We start from the raw sequence: 11,633 nt of genomic DNA, 5'->3' as shown, positions 1-11,633 counted from the left end.
AGTGAGAACATGTGGTGTTTGATTTTCCGTTCTTGTGTCAGTTTGCAGAGAATGATGGTTTCCAGATTTACCCATGTCCCTACAAAGGACACGAACTCATTGTTTTTTATTGCTGCATAGTATTCCACAGTGTTTATAGGCCACATTTTCCTTGTTCAGTCTATCATCAGTGGGCATTTGGGTTGGTTCCAGGTCTTTGCTATTGTAAACAGTGCTGCAATGAACATGCGTGTGCATGTGTCTTTACAATAGAATGATGTATAATCCTTTGGATATATACCCAGTAATGGGATTGCTGGCTCAAATGGAATTTCTATTTCTAGGTCCTTGGGGAAGTGCCACACTGTCTTCCACAATGGTTGAACTAATTTACACTCCCACCAACAGTGTAAAAATGTTCCTATTTCTCCACATCCTCTCCAGCATCTGTTGTGTCCAGATGTTCTCACTCTGTTGGCCAGGCTGGAGTGCAGTGGCATGATCTTGGCTCACTGCAACCTCTGTCCTCCAGTTCCAAGAAAATCTCTTACCTCAGCCTCTCAAGTAGTAGAGATTACAAATGTAGGCCCCTACATCCGGATAATTTTTGTATTTTTAGCAGAGAGGGGGTTTCACCATATTAGCCAGGGTGGTCTAGAACTCCTCACTTCAAGTGATCTATCTGCCTTGGCCTCCCAAAGTGCTGGGATTACAGGCATGAGCCACTGCACCCAGTCAAATTCTATATATATTAAAATACATAACACATAGTTAACATTTTGACTTTGAACAATTATCTTTAAAAGATATTTTTAAAATATGTATTTATTGCTATATTTAACATTTCTCATGCTCTTTATTATTTTGTGTAGATGCAAATGCCCTTTGCTATTATATACCTCCTTTAACACTTCTTGCAGTATAGGTCTGCAAACCAGCTTTTGTTTAAAAAATATTTAATTCACCTTTATTTTTCAAAAAATATTTTGATGAATATAGAATTAGATTTTTTCTCAATAACTTTAAGATACATTTTTATGAATTATTTTTAATAAGAAGTCTGCTGTCAGTTTATTGTTGTACATAGTATATTATTTTTCTCTGGCTCTTTTAGGGATTTTTTTACTTACCATTGGCCCAGGAATTTGATTATAATGTGTCTTTTGTGATTTTTCTGTTTGGAATTCATTAAGCTCCTTTCTTATATTGGGAGTTTATCATTTAAAAAAATTTGGCAAGCTTTTAATTATTTTTGTAACTATTTTCTTTTCTTCAATGAGGTCTAATTATAATTCTGTTGCACAACTTGATACATTTTTATAGGAAATTGGTATACTGTGAGAATTTTTTCAATTTTTTTATGTTTCATTGGAATTGTATCCATTATTATGTCTTCAGGTCTACTGAACTTTTTTATAGTATTGTATATTTTTATTCAAAGAATATATATTTTTCTAGTTTTCATAATTATGTTTTTTTCTGTCTTCTTGAATACATTTAGCATATTTAACAGCTTTTTAAAAACTCTTGTATACTAATTTTACTATCTGTGTTATTTTTAGTTTTCTTTTGAGTTATTGCATTATCTATGAACTGTGTTATATTTTCCTGGTTGATTTTTTTTTTTGGCATTTTTTGATTGGATGCCAGATACTGTAAACCTCATATTGATGACTGCTAGATTTTGTTATTCTTTGTAATAGTATTCGGCTCTGTGCTGGTACGCAATTAAGTTACTGAGAGTCAGTTTACTTTATTTTAGGCTTGCTTGTATAGAACTTATTTGCCTTATACTAATACAATACCATTCTGGGAATTCTTCCCAGTGTTTGTGTATTCATTACATTTTGGCTAAGCATGTCCAAAACTATTCTTTGTGGAATCTAGGAATTGTTTGGCTTACTGTTTTCTAATGGTTCTTTCCCTGCTATTCTTTCATATATACATAGATCTGTACAGATCAGTACTCAGCCAGCCATAGAGTCAAGGGGCTCTCTCAACACATCTTCAGAATTCTCTATCAATCTCTCCCAATCCCAGCTCTCTGGCACTAAGCTACTCAAAAGACAAAGTTCTGTTTTCGTAACTCAGTGATATATCAGGCTTTGTTTGCATTTCCTTTCTTGCACTGCAGTGAGAAAACCATTTTCAGTTAATAATTCAAAAGAATTCACAGGACTTACCTTTGTTTTTAACTCTTCTCAAAGAATCATAGTCCTATACTGCATGTTGTCCAATGCCTGAAAAAAAATAGTTCATATATATCTTTCTGCCTTTTGATCTTATTTTTGCAGAAGGAGAGAAAGTAAATTTAACCTATTACTCTGTCATGGATAGAAGGGGAAGAGGTATTGTACACATTTCTTGTAAATATAATTTCCATCTGAGCTTGAACCCACTAAACCTAAACATACCAGACCTTAGAAAACAAATAAAAGGACATGTATAAAGAAACAAAATAAATAATGAAATATATGTGAGTTTAGCTTTTTAATGACTTGGGAAGTGAGGTTTAGAAAATCACTTTTTGATGTTCCTAAATGGTTCATCACATAATCAACAACAATCGTTTTTGTGTTTTCATGTTTCCTATAGCTACTAAGTGCCAGGCTTGATACAATTATGTATACTTTTATGTATAAATTTTACATCAGATCATCTTTTGTAGAGGACTACAAAAAAAGTTCCAAAATTGGCAATCTTCAATTTTCTTTAAAAGTTTGAAATATGAGTATTTTGTTTGTTTTTAAACAAAATAACAAAAGTTTCAAAATAATATAACACAATTAGGATAATAAATCGTAATCAGCATATCTTGATTTACATTATATTTTAATTTCTTGAAAATTATATATTTCTAACTTGCTGACAGCCAATTTTAATTATTCTCTAATGTATTTCTCCTATGATTTACCTTTGATTGTAATGTAAGAAAAAAAAAAAAAGCTGCATTCTCCAGCTGTGAAAAAAATGTTTCAATAAATGAGACAAGCAGCATCAGTAATAAAGCAATTTACTTCTTTACAAAAATGACTATCTCTATTTAAAACCAAAACTGTAGCTATTGGTAGAGACTAGCAACTGGTATGGCTAAAGTGAAACTCTCTGGGAAATTAGGTTGCCATTCTATTAGCCATATTATATTGAGAAGGGCATACTAAAATTTCTGTGGAAAACCTTTAAGAGCTTTCCTTTTGAATTCACTACCAAGAAACTATCTCATTTCACTTAGGTCACTGATACCAGGTGAGTGACAGAATGTAGTTCATTTCTGCTACTGCAGACAATTAATTTCTACTCCTCAATGTAGGCAGAGATTCCAGAGTATTCTTTAATTATATAGAGAAAAGAAATGTAATAAATCCATACAGTTGATACAAAAAAATGATATTGTATATTTTGAGGTTGTTATGTTTTTGGTAGTCAGTGGTTGTGGAAATAGAACATGTTCCATTAAGAAGCTCACAACCCCCCTCATGCAAACTTCTTTTGTTGTTAACTATCACAAGTTAGACTACTATAAAAATTTTCCAAAGTGTCTTCAGAGCTAACTGAATTTTTTAGCATCCACTAAATCTATAAGATTCTATCATTAAACATTGTTTAATGTTGTACACTGGAGAAACTAAACAATTATTCAACAGTGATATGTTGACTACAAACCTGGAACCATGTTATTTCACTAATATTTTGATACTAAAAATCAAGGCATCAGTTATTTATTAATTGAGTTATGTATCTTAAATTTACATATAGCAATCCCTGAGTAGTACTATGTTAATATTTCATTGAAATACTTATAGCTTATATTTGTGTACCATTCAACAGTTTATATTATATATATAATGTTATATTATTATACATATAACTATATTTAATAACTATGTAAGATACATAAGTAAGAAAATACTATTCTATGAGATGTGACACCATTAATTTCAGAAGAAGGAGAATAGCCTAATACTATATAGCTAACACTATATAACTAATCAATTGCAATCTTTCTGTTTTGCTGGACTGAAAAAGGGTAAATTTTACAGAATACCTGTCAGAATAAAGTCATTATTATTACCATAATACACCATATTTGGGTAGCAAGTTTACAAAAGGAGGAGGAAAATGAATAAAAAGAAAAGCTTATAAATACAATTAACAGAGAAAGATGATTGCATAGCACTTTCCAATGAACTTACATGTTCTCATCAATATTGCATCCATTATCTTTTTATAATATAAACTAAAATTGATTTCTGTTCATTTAAACATGTTTACCATCTTATATTTGGAGAAATTCTGTATTATGGGTGTGTCAGCATTCTTGTCAACTTGTGTGAGCTGCTAAATGCTCAGCAGATACATATGTATCACGAGTTTTATATCCCCAGAGGTGTGAGACTTCAGAACAAATTAAAGAAATTTCCAAAATTGCCAAGTGGTACAATAAATAATTGTAACAACATAAAACTTAAGCTTAATTTAAATTTAAAATAACTTATCTTAAAAGGCAACTTAAAAGGCTCCTTCTTGATTTTATAAACCCTACAAAATGTTAGTTAGGCTACAACTATGAGTATAATGCCTGATGATCTGATTATCTGAGGTGGAACAGTTTCATCCAGAAACCATCCATCCCTATTTATCCACATTCATGAAAAAAATTTCTTTCATGAAACCAAAACCAATCATTTTGGTGCCAAAAATGTTGAGGACTACCGATCTAAGCTATACAGTATAACAACTACTTACATAGCATTTACATTGTATCATCTAGAGATGATTTAAAGCATCTGTAGATTTTGAAGGGGTCCTGGAACCAGTCCTAGATGGATACCAAGGGATGACTGTATTAGCAATGAACATGTGAAAACTGAAATTAAAAATTACCATCACTGCTTAAAAGGATAATATACCATGACCATGTAGAGTTTATCTCTGGAACAAAAGATTAGCTTAATATCCAAAATTGATTTAATTAACAAATTAATAGATTTAATTAATATTAATGATATGATATTGGTATTATAATACTATATTATATTATATACTATTATAATAATATATATTGTTATGATAATGAAATAATAAAGAATATTAACAATATGAATGAAATAAATGATAAAAATATTTGTTTATTTAAATGCATACATAAAATTTCAGAAAAAAGGCAACACTCATTTACAATACACACTCAACAAATTAGCAATAATAGGGACCTTCTTCCTCAGCCTGATAAAATGAATCTGAGAAACACCTGCAGACTTTGCTTTTTAAGTGGGGAAAACCTGACTCATTTCCTCCTGAAATCAGGAATATGGTAATAATGCCTACTTTTACCACTCCCATTCAAAATTTTTCTGGGGTGGTGGTTGTAATTTTTATACTAAGGTACAAAATAAAGACAGAAACAGGAAAGGAGGAAGTAAACCTTTTACAGATGGTGTTATTTAAGCAGAAAAATTCTACTTTGGGAGGCTGAGGTGGGCAGATCAGGAGGTCAAGCGATTGAGACCATCCTGGCCAACATGGTGAAACTCCATCTCTATTAAAAATACAGAAAATTAGCTGGGTGTGGTGGCACACACTTGTAATCCTAGCTACTCAGGAGGCTGAGGCAGGAGAATTGCTTGAACTCAGGAGGCTGAGGTTGCAGTGAGCCCAGGTCACACCACTGCACTCCAGCCTGGCACCTGGTGATGGAGTGAGACTCTGTCTCAAAAAGAAAAGAAAAATTCTATAGAATCTAAAACAAACACATAAAAAACTACTAGAACTTATAAAGGAACCTGTCAAAGTCCAAAGACAGATGTCAAATACAAAATAGTTGTATTGTTATTGACTAGTGTCAAACTATCATAAAATAAAGTATTTAAGTTTATTTACCGTTTCAACACAAAATATAAAATAGGAAGAAGTCTAACAAAAAAAATGTTTAAGATCTCTACAATGAAAACTACAAATCATAAATGAGAGAAAAAAGATGACCTAAGTAAATGGAGAAATATAGAATATTCATGTACTAAATCACTCCATGTGTTAAGATAACCATCCCAATGAACTATATGGTAAATGTAATTCTACTTACACAAATTGATTAATTGATTCTGAAAAATGATACTAAATAAGAAGAGAAAGTTGAAAGACTTATTCTGCCTTCAAGAATAAAGCTACAAAAATTAAAACTATTTGTTACCAGTGAAAAGACAGATATGTAAATCAATGTAATAGAATGAAGCATACAGAAATAGGCCTCCTCATGTACAGTTAATTTATTTTTGACAAAGGTGGCAAAGTTATTTAATTTAATTTGTGTGGATAAAGATTGAGAGCTGGGCACAGTAACCCATGCCTGTAATCCCAGCACTTTGGGAGGCTGAGGCAAGCAGATCAATTGGGCCCAAGAGTTTAAGACTAACCTGGGCAGCAGAGTGAAACCCTGTCTCTACAAAACATACACATATTAGCTGGGCATGGTGGTGTCCACTTGTAGTCTTACCTACATGGAAGGCTGGGATGGGAGGATCACCTGAGCCTGGGAGGTCGAGGCTTTGGTAAGCTATATGGCACCACTGAGCAAGAGTGGGATCCTGTCCAAAAAAAAAAAAAAAAAAGAAAAGAAAGAAAGATTGAGCATTCTCCCCATCTCACACCATGCACAAATTTAACTTTTAAAATGAAAAAGTTCTAAAAGAAAAAGGAAAAATTTGTGATCTTGCAAAAAAAAAAATTTATAGGCTAAATAAAACATGAACTATAAAAGTAAAAACATAAATTATGACTCCATTAAAAAAATGCTTTTCCCAAGATACCATTTATACAATTAAGACAAAAGGAATTTAGCTGCCAGGTATTGAGGTGGTAATTGGGGCAAGCCAAACCAAAACACAATCAAATCTTTATTCATTTACCATGTGTGTTTATTTGCTTGAGCTGTCATAACAAAGCACCACAGACTGGGTGGCTTAAAAAACAGAAATTTAATTGTTCACAGTTACCCACCCTGTGTCTCTGAGATTAATGTGTTGGCAGGATTGTTTCTTCTGAGGGCTGTCTCTTTGGCTTGTAGGTGGTCATCTTTACCCCATGTCTTTCATGCTCCTCCCTCTATGGGTGTCTTTGCCCTAATTTCCTCTTCCTATAGAAATATCAATCATATTAGATTAGGATTCATCCCAAAGACCTCATTTATTTTTAATTACCTTTTTAAAGACCTTATCTCTAAAGACAGTCATATTCTGAGCTATTGGTGGTTAGGACTTCAACATATAAACCGGTGAGGGAGTAGACACAATTCAGCCCATAGCACTTCAACAGTGAAGGTGAGAGGCAAAGAGGAAAAAAAAAGTTCATGCTCCCAGTGTTTCATTTTCCTCCACAAAATCATTCTGGGCAAGGGTCAGTCAGATGCCATGTAGTGCAAGTCGGAGAATAATCTCAAGGCTGATAATCCTGAAAACAGTGAAAACCTTTTTGTACACCCAGGTAGCCAGGAGAAAGGTGAGGGAAACGTGCCAGGAGTGGAAACTATTAAGGCAGAGTGGAGAAAACATCTAGTCAAGACTTCCTGATAAGGTTTCAGCAGAAGCACCTAAAATATATCCAGCCTCAGTCCCCTCATAATGAGGCCTCTGCATGGAGGCACCTGTGCTAGGGATGCCAGAAAAGCACATGAGCACAGCTGGCCCAGGACTGAGGGGCTGCATCTTTGACTGCACTTTCTCTATATTTAAACTGTCAAAAAATACAATGTATAAATGAAAGTCTACATTCTTAATACATTCTGGATGTACAATCTAAAAGTAACTAAAATGAAATTGTCAAGGTACTAATAAAGGAACTGTAGAAAGAAACAAAATCCACCTAAATGAGAACAAGCAAGGGCTGTTGATTCAGAGCTTCCCATATAGCAATGGAGGGAGACACCATTCCTTGGGTTTAGCAGAGACTCAAAGGCAGGCACACAAGTGACTAAGTTTTATATGGAATAAAAGGAAGACAGCAAATATGCTCTGATTGGAGGCTGTTGCCATGGGAAAGCTATAGGCAGACTAACTACAATCAAGGACATGCTCTGTGATTGGTTATGGAAGCATATTTGACTTTCTCTCATTGATCCTAAGTTGGAAGTAGGGGCAAAAATTAGAGAAGCTGTCACTTATTGATCATGTCTTGGCTGCTTTGGGTCAATGGCTACTGGGATTGTTGTTCTACTTCCTGAACTGGTTGCTACAGGATGAGGGTCAGAGTTCTCTTTTTATATATGGTGTGACTATTGTCTGTTTGTATATTCAGCCTCTCAGAGAAAGCAGTAAAATATTGGCTCGGGACTTCATGACCAAATTATACTGTCAGTTTCTGAATAAATCCCAACTAATGAATATTATTTTGCATTTTCTTCTCAGAAACTAGAGTTTATACATGCCTTATAAATGAGAATTAAAATTACACTGTAAAGTAGAAAAATGTTCAGAAAGCATAAAATTAAGTGTAATATGCATAAATATACCATACAAATACTAAGGAAGAAAAATCTGAGCCTGGAATTTCACAGAGTATAGTGAATAGCAATGCAAACCATAAATAATGAAAAATAAAAGGTTGACAGTTCTGAGATACTAATAAGCTATAATTTTTAATTCATCATGCTGGTTTCAGAAAAAAAAATATGTGTAATAGCAACTTTTAGCATGCTGAAGAAGGTATATACTCCAAGGTACTGATAAAATTAACAATCAAAGAACAAACAAAACTTTCAGCTGTCTCTCAGCCAGGGTAAAAGTAAATGTAAATTGCATCGCTCTTTTTTATGTGAAAGAATGAAAAATGCCAAAACCTCAGAGAAGAGATAGTAACATTTTACTTTAAACACTAAAGCACATTTCTCATGTTTTGATAGGTTGGTATGATGATTTCAGTCTCTGAAATCAGACTACCCAAGGTCAAATCCTATCTTTGCCACTTATAAGCTAGCAGTTTCTCTTTATGACATGGGATTCTTGTCATGATTATGTAACACACATCTGAGACATTTAACATGAAACCTATCACCTGGGCTGTTAATGAAGTTTTCTATAAATGCGTTATTTACATGAGAAATAGGTACTGAGTACCTAATGCTTTACAATCACAATTTAAAATGGGGATACAATAGTAAACCAAATAAACAGAGTTCTTGGTTTCATTGAGGCTGCATTCTGGAACCCACATCTCATCTTGAATTGTAATCCCCATAATCCTCACATGTGGAGGGAGGGACCTGATGGGAGGTGATTGAGTCAAGGGGGCAGTTTTTTCCATGCTGCTCTCCTGATAATGAGTGGGTTCTCATGAGATTTGATGTTTTTTAAAAAGGCTTTTTCTTCTTCACTCATTTGCTCTCTCTTGCCTACCACCACGTAACACCTGCCTTTGCTTCTCTCTCACCTTCCGCCATGATTGTAAGTTTCCTCAGGCCTCCCCAGCCATGCAGAACTGTGAGTCAATTAAACCTCTTTCCTTTATAAATTACTCTGTCTTGGATATGTCTTTATAACCATGTGAGAACAGATTGATACAGCTATATCATATGTTTTCTACACAATTTAAATAAATTAATATAGGCAAATTGCTTAGAACAGTATCTGGTATAAATACTACATAATGAATGTTGCTATTATTTTCCTATAACTATCTTATATCTGCTTGGTCTAATAGTTTCTGAGAGAAGTGTGTTAAAATATCCAACTGTTTATGTTGATTTATATATTTCTCCATGTAATTCCATAAGTTATCACTTTGTTTATTTGGCATGTTTTCAGATGAATATATGATATTCAGTAATCATAATTATACAACACTAAAATTAATCAATGGCACATTAGACCAAGTGGAAAGGTTCATCCAAATTCTTAAATGTGTGAAGAATGAATAGCATTACTCTATATGAGCAATTTACTAGAAATTATTAGTAACAGCATGCTATACCAGTAGCAGCAAATATAATGGAAAATAAAATACCATGCACAATTACAACAGTATCTAATAATCAACCTTACAAAGAAAGCAAGAGTTTTTTACAGAGAAAAAAAATAAGCTATTTATATAACATGAGTTTTTTTTCAATGAAACTATATACAACTTTGAAGTAGGGTAAATCCTTGAGTTTCATTCTTCTTTGTTGAAATTATTTTGGCTTTTCTAGGTCTTTCACATTTCTTTATTAATTTTTGAATCAGCTTGCCAACTTCTGAGGAAAGCTTCTGCTGAGGTTTTGATTGGAATCTCATATTTGTAAGTTTTGCAAACAGTTGTTTACAAAATATTAATAGTGTATATAAGAAAATAGCTTTCATAGATATTTAGCCTCTGAAAATATAAATTATTCATTAGATAAAATATGGAGAAACATTTGGCCAATTGTATTTTAATCAATAATTTTCTTCATTAAAATATATAAACCCAGCAGTAATTATTCCTAAATATAAGAAATACAATATTGTCTAATTCCTTTTCTATATACATCTAAAATTACATTAAAATATCTTTCTCACTATGTTACAGGTGAAAAAATGTTTGTCCAAATTAACAAGACTTGCTATAATAAGCATAGCATAGACCCTTCTTAATGTTCTTAATTTTCATTAGTGATGACATATTTACATATTATTTTTATTGTAAACATAATTAGCACTCATTCTTCTCAGATGTACAATTTAATGAGTATGATCACACAATTCTCAAGAAAGAATAATATATGATTCTGCATGATTAAAAGAAAAATACTCTTTAACAGTCTATAGCTGTAACAAACTAAATGCACTTAATTCTTATAAACATATTTAAATTCTGCTTAAATTAGAAAATGCCAATTTAAAAAATATATTTTAAAATTTAATATGACTTTTTTTAGTTTTAAGTAAACAGGGACAAATATGAAAAGTCACAATCCACCTGTTGTCTCTTTTGGTTCACATTTATCACTACATAGTCTTAATAGACGTCTTAGTCTATTTTACTTTAGTATGAACACCTGAGGCTAGGTAATTTATAAAGAAAATAAATTTATTTGACTCATAGTTCTGCAGGTTGTATAAGAAGCATAGTGCCAGAATATGCTTCTGGTGAACCTCAGCAAGTTTTCAATCATGGTGAAAAGGGAAGGGGAGTAGGCATTACGTGGTGAGAGGAAGGAATTGAGAGAGAGTAGGGTGCCAGGCTCTTTGAAACAACCAGCTCTCATGTGAATTATTAGAGTAAAATCTCACTCATTACCATGGAAAAATGACAAAACATTCATGAGGTGTCTGCCTCTATGACCCAAACACCTCCCACCAGATGCCATCCCCAACACTGTGGACCAAATTTCAACATGAGACTTAGAAGAGACAAATATCCAAACTATATCTATGTATTTAATTAATGGACATTTGCACCATTGTTAGCTGGAATAACAACAGGATATTATGTAGAGTAGAACCTTAAAGAAATATATTTAAGTATTCTGTCTCCTGGGGAGCAAGGTCTGTGAATATCTCAGTCTAGCACCACTCTTACTGAATGAGCTGAAAAGCACAAGCAAAAGTCCCCTGGGAACTGGAAGGGTTCATTCCATGTTTATAGGCATGTCAGGTTATCTGTTGGTCTTTCCAGATGATCCATGATATGGTTTAGCTCTGTGT

At 33.0% G+C, this 11,633-nt stretch overlaps 1 long non-coding RNA gene across 2 annotated transcripts in view; it reads right to left on the bottom strand.

Moving 5' to 3' along the window:
- Positions 1-982: 982 nt before the first annotated feature.
- Positions 983-11,633, bottom strand: part of LOC141584572 (uncharacterized) — a 536,063-nt gene continuing 525,412 nt past the window's right edge. Inside the window, exons 2-5 of one of the 2 annotated variants that reach the window (XR_012517684.1) lie at positions 6,976-7,111; positions 6,473-6,563; positions 4,726-4,798; positions 983-2,219 (exon numbers count right to left, since the gene is read on the bottom strand). This is a non-coding gene — a long non-coding RNA (uncharacterized LOC141584572). The remainder of the gene's footprint in view (positions 2,220-4,725; positions 4,799-6,472; positions 6,564-6,975; positions 7,112-11,633) is intronic. The other variant, XR_012517685.1, reaches the window with a different exon arrangement.

The sequence above is a fragment of the Saimiri boliviensis genome, chromosome 5, assembly GCF_048565385.1.
Source record: "Saimiri boliviensis isolate mSaiBol1 chromosome 5, mSaiBol1.pri, whole genome shotgun sequence".
Classification (NCBI taxonomy): domain Eukaryota; kingdom Metazoa; phylum Chordata; class Mammalia; order Primates; family Cebidae; genus Saimiri; species Saimiri boliviensis.
Note: the sequence above shows the minus strand (reverse complement) of the source record. Positions and strands in the feature narration are given on the sequence as shown.